The 6,400-nt window shown below is 31.5% G+C and overlaps 1 pseudogene; it reads right to left on the bottom strand.

Moving 5' to 3' along the window:
* Nucleotides 1-3,412: 3,412 nt before the first annotated feature.
* Nucleotides 3,413-4,671, bottom strand: LOC149165434 (uncharacterized; annotated as a pseudogene).
* Between the last annotated feature and the right edge of the window lie 1,729 nt (nucleotides 4,672-6,400).

Below are 6,400 nucleotides of genomic sequence, written 5' to 3' on the forward strand. Positions count from 1 at the left end.
GAATTCGGACCTTTAAGCCTGCGATTTTGATTTTTGCATGGTTTTGGAGTGTTTTTGCCTCCCGATAATGTATTTCCGCCCTCCCAAGGGCTTTTCCTTTGCAACCATTTCGATCGGTGGAGGCCTTAAGAGGATTTTGAAGGCTTTTGGGGCACTTTGTATCCGTTTTTGGGCATCCTTCTGTGCGCAAACAACCCAATCAGGACTACATTTGATCCTCAAATGTTGGATTATGTAGCAAAGCTAACAAATACCAACGTTATAACACAAGTCATGTAGTGTCTAAACTATGTTACCCAAGATAGTAATGCATCCCATCTTTGGCCAGCTTGCATTACAAAATATTTGACCATCTGAGCCTTGTCCTATGCAATAATTAATGATTGACCATGAATTTCTGGATGAGAAATAGTACAAAGAAAATTTGTTCTAATTCAAAAGTATCAGCGAAAATGAAAAGGTGAGATGCAAATAGTCCTGGAGTACCAAGAGACAACTCCTCATTTTGAATTCTTGCATAGAATGCAAACTGTTAGAGGGACATGTTTATAAAAGATGCACTGTTGAATGAGAATTAAGTTTTGTGAATTGAGCATTTGTATGAGAGAGCCCTTGAACAAGCTTGGTAAGGAGAAAACAGGAAGAGGAAGAGTAGCAGAAGTGGAGTATATTTGAAGAAGATAACATAAGAGGATAAGCAACAAAAAAGAGGACATAAACTAATTTCAGAATAGAGACAAAGACCAGGGAACTAAAATATTTGATTTGTAATTTGATAAGGGGATTGTAGTGTCTTTCCAAGTTGTAGCTTAATAAAGAACTTGTTGGATCCTATTGAGGTAGGAGCCTATAGTGCGTTGTAGCCTGTAGATAATTTGTGAGAGTTGGAGCTTCCTTACAAGTTGCATCTTGTATAAGAATTGAGGTAGTAGCCTCCTATAGGTTGGAACCAAAAAAAATTGATGTCATAAGGGAGTAGGAGCTTGACTTCACTTCACTTCAAACAAAACTTATAGTTTTCTCCCTTTATGGGTTTCCACTTATATCTCGTGTCTTCATGTGTTGAATGTTGAATGTCTCACTTGTGTGAATGCTTTTGAATTTTGTTTATATATATGCAAATATCTCTGTGATAACTACAAAAGAAACGATTAAGAGTTGAACACATAAATAAGCCATTAGTTGTAAAAGAAGATATTTGAAAATAAAAATATTTTGAATTGAATAATTGGAAAGACACAATTACTGATTCACCCCTTGCTCTCAGTAATTTCCATGTATTTATCTCAGCAAAGCAACCTCACCTTCTAGTTGGGTTTTCTCCCGAAAGGGTTTTCCAGGTCATATCTTGTGTTACTATGGTTTTGAGTGATTTTTCTATTTGATCTTTGCATATTTATATTTTACATCATTATGCAATAAATAATACTCATTATTAGCTTCAAAAAGTCTACAACAAAACCCTCATCTATGGATCTTGCTTCCTCAACAAAAAAATAATAGCTCAATAACCCTAAAATCTAAGGAAAAATTAACCCTTCATAGTATACATTTTAGATTTGAAGTATAATATTATTAGATCTTTTATGATGAACTATCCAGTGGAATATCTATGATATTTTATGGATCATTTCTCCAGCTAAAAGTTCATTTTTAAATAATCTCTTAAAGAAACATCTCAACGCTACCATATACTCTACGAAAATTGATCCTATACTTTTAAAAAATACATTATAAATTATATGCTTCCTATCACTAGTTTAAACCTTGTAGTATTTCAATATGTCCATACATGTTTTTACAAAGTTAATTCAAATGGTTGAAACAAAAATGATGTACATCCTTACCATTTGGCATAGATAGTAAGCCAATACAATCTAAATGTTAGTAATTCCCTTACTATTTGGCATATATAGTAATAGAATACAATCTAAATCTAAATCTAAATGTTAGTAATGCTTGGAATGACATTTTTAGTAAATGTGCATATACAATTATTCTTCATTTTTTTAGTCAAGGTTTATTTAGATTCCTCTTACTTTAGTTATGTATTCTTTATCAAGGATAATAAATGTCTCTTATATCCAAATTTCTATTTAAGTGGTGATTAAAAGAATAATTGGTTATGGCATAGGTTCCATGGTCATTTATGTTTCAAGGGGATGTCAAATTTGCTACAAGTCAAAATGATTGGTTAAGGCATGTTAAAGATTGAAGTGAAGTTGTGCATTAGGAAAGCAACATAGAGCTAAATTTCTAGTTGGGAAAACATGGAAGGATTAATAACCTTTGTTGCTAGAACGTCTAAATATCTATAGCCCTATGTACACACCATGTATTTTAAAATATTTTTATGTTTTAATATTATAGGCGATTGCCCCGAGAGGGGTAGCTACATTGGCGATGGTTGTGACATGAAGTCTTTATAAAGTATGCGGTTTGAGGTTCAAATCCCCCTTGATTAGCCTTGTGGACAAAGAGGTTATAGTGGTAATGAGTTGTAATGAAATGACAAGCTCCATGTTAAAATTAAAGAGCAAAGTTCAACTTTTTCTTAATGGTATGATGCATGTTAGAATTAGAGCATGTGAAAAATGAGTTATGGGCATAAAAGGTAAATGTAATTGTGTATGTTATTATGATCCATGTTAGAATTAGAGCATCTGAAAAATGGGTTATGGGCATAAAAGGTAAATGTAATTGTGTATGTTATTAACCTCATTCAGATATTTGAGAGTTTGTAGTTCATTAACATACAAAGATGTTTGGCATTAGATTAGAAGAATATTGTATAAGAAATGTTAAAAATACATTTTTGTTTTTTTATATTAAAGCATACAAGTGTGTAGTGATAAAAATCAACAAATGTGAAAATATAATCATCATAAAATAACATTATTTCTTTTCTTACTAGTATTAGTGCAAGTTCATCATAAAATAACATTATTTCTTTTCTCATGAGTATAAGTGTATTCTATTTCATTTCCTAATAAGTATTTTACTATTTCTAATTATCAATACAAATTTAATATTAACTTCAAATCCAAAAACAATTAAAATATTAAAAAACAATAAAATTTCTAATAAATATTTGACTATTATTATAAAAAATATTATATGAAAATAAAATATAAAAAAAAAAAATTAAATTAAAAATATTTTAACAAAAAATATTACCGAAATTAAAATATTATAAAAATGATTATGCAAATCTTTAATATTATAAAAATCTATAGTATCACGGTGAGCTATGGAAATATAGAAGAGGAAATAAGAAGCCTTGGAAACATCAAACTTGAAAATTAACTTTAAAAATAAAACAGTTCTGGAAAAAAATAAATAAATATTTAAAACATTTAAAACACAAGAAACCTGCTTCACACAGAGTATATAAAAAAGGAGATTATGAAACATTACAGAGATCGTAAAGCTTATTTAAAAGTAGATATACTATTTTGATTCCGCCGAGTTGTGTTTGAGGGGGTGTTGGAAGAATTGCTGCACTTCTATAGAATTTGTGATTTCCACTTTGGGGATCTTAGTCACTGGTTTGTAATGTTTACCAACACTTGCAAGTTTTGGTGTAACGACAAACCTCCACACTGAAAGCTTCAAGATCATCATCATCACACTGAAAGCTTCAAGATCATCATCATCACCAGGATCACAATGTTCATCAGAATAATAATCATCACCGCGGTCACAATATTCATCTCTCTCGATACATAGTATCAAATTATTGTAGAGCTGATTTCTCCTTTCCCCATACCCAGGATTCTGCTGGCTGCTGACTGTCGCTGATGAATCTGGTATTGCAGCTGGAAAGACCTGTTTGCTGATGAATCTGGTATTGCAGCTGGAAAGACCTGTTGGTTGATCGTTTCTTCAGTCCTTCCAGATAGAATGAGACTATTTGCAGATTTGTGTGTAAGTAAGACACTGGATACTGTCCTTCCGGCTGTCACAAATTTATGCCCTGACCTTCTAATCCTAATAAAGATCTTAAATCTTTAACCTGTACTGTTATGGCCTCCAATACCTTGAGCTTCTCCTGTATTTACTGTTCTATAGATCAGCCCGCTATTTATCATATTTCTTGATATTTCATTTACTACTCTCAGTATGACTCTCTGATTGTTATCTATTTCTCCTCCATTAAGAAATTCCTCTATATCTGTCTCTGGAAAATCTGAGGTTCTCACGAATCTGGATAGCCTTGACCAGATATCAAGTTGAACCTTTGCTATATCTTCTGAAATTGGCAGTTTGAGCCCTTCAGCTCGGTCATCTTCAGTAATGCCCAGCATGTTTTGTTTGAGCCCTTCAGCTCGGTCATCTTCAGTAATGCTCAGCATGTTTTGTTTGATTCCTTCTGACATTTCAATTTTATCAGTGCTATTCTTGAATTCTTCTTGCCAGCTGTACAAATAATTACTCACTGCTTTCAAATATTCTGTTCCCTTTAACTCTGCTATGACCTGGGGCTTATATTCTATCTGAAAAACTTTATGTAGAACTTGTCTTTGTTGTTGCTGTTGCTGTGGGCAGTAAAGGATGGCTACTGTGTTTACTGCTAAGTGATTCAGGGATCAATGCTCTGCTCCAATCCTAAAATGCAAAATTAAACGGTGCTCCCAATCTGAAATAATGCAAGGCCTTAAAAAATTACTGCTCCCATTTCTTCACAACAGCGGTCGATACAGATGTACAAATCAGTCAAACTGAGGTAAATCTCCCTTTGATAGTTTATACTCAAGCGTAAATGTATAATTTTTTAATTTAAATTAAAAAATAATTGAATACTAATTATTAGACTCACTAAAATTATACATATAAAAATAAAATGATAAAAATATTACAGTCATAGACATAAACGCATATGCTTTACATATAAAATCTACTTTTGTAATGACGTGGAAAGTCACTTAAATGCTTTTATTTTGTATCAGGATTTTTTACTCACGAATATTCCATGACCTTTTATGTTGATGTGGTAAATTGTTCGAAATTTTAATTCAAAGATTTCCTGAGCATCTATGTGGATATGATAGGTTATTTAAAATGACGGTCTTAATAAATGATCTTAATGATTAAATATATTTATTTCTTTTATTATATTATGAAAATATGTTTTTTAAACATGAGTTTGAAGATGTTAGGGCTTTTGCATTAAGTAAATTTATTTCTTTTATTATATTATGAAAATATGTTTTTTAGACATGAGTTTGAAGATGTTAGGGTTTTTGCATTAAATGGGCTAGGGATTTTTTTTGGAAGGTTTGAATATGTGGTTGTATAAAGTATTTTTTTTAGTATTGTTGATGTATTGGTTTGGCACCTAATTTATTTTCTGCATCATGGGAGCAATGATGACAAGCGTGTTGTGGGATCTTTAAGAATGTGGTCATAGGCAATAGAGGTTTGGCTTCAAGCTATCAGATGGAAACACCGCATCAATAGACTCAAAGCCCCAATTGTGTGAATAAAAACAAAGACAATCCTCCACAAGGGGTGAATTTGAAAAATTATATGCAAGGGAGATGCCCCCTAAAGTAGTCAATGATCTAAAATATGAAATAAAATATAAAAAAATTGAGAACTATATCTGACATATGATGGATCATGCCTTAATATGCAACTTCATATCATTTCACCAATGGAAAGAGCATTGGTTGGATGGATCCAATAAAAATGGTAGCTCAAGGGACACATTAATCTTGAGTTGGGAGCAAAGGCTTTATTTATGGCAATTTTTGCAAATATGGAAGATAGAAATAGGGTATTCAAGAATGGTCTATATTTCTTTCCTAATGTAGAGTTATTCACGGAAGTTTGGCAAAAAAGGTATAATCTATATAAAGAAAAAATTTTGGCTACCCCAATTTTGGTTCCCCCTATTTTCTGTGCTAAAACAAATTTTGGAGGAGGAAGTATTGAAAGGTATTGGAACCACAATTGGAGACTTTGTGAAAATATTTGAACTGAGTGAGGAAACTACAAATTAGTGTTGCACTAATCAGGAAAAAATCGCTATAATATCATATTATCGTGATTAATCGAAAAAAATAAAATAAAAATAAAAATAAATAAATAAATAATTTGGGTTGATTTTTCGAAAAAATCGCCATTTTTTGGGAAAAAATCGTGGGAACAAATATATATATATATATATATATATGGAAAAAATCGCGATAATATCGTATTATCGTGATTTTTTCAAAATGACGATTAAATCTCACGATAAAATCGAAATTTTTTTGGGAAAAAATCGTGGGAACAAATATATATATATATATATATATATATATATATATATATATATATATATATATATATATGAGGAGGAGGAGGTGACCCAAGCTACCCCTATCACAAGTACAGGACGTGGTCTACCTCCTGT

Source organism: Pinus tabuliformis, chromosome 5_1 (assembly GCF_031772625.1).
Source record: "Pinus tabuliformis cultivar Carrire ecotype Pingquan chromosome 5_1, CPIR1, whole genome shotgun sequence".
Classification (NCBI taxonomy): domain Eukaryota; kingdom Viridiplantae; phylum Streptophyta; class Pinopsida; order Pinales; family Pinaceae; genus Pinus; species Pinus tabuliformis.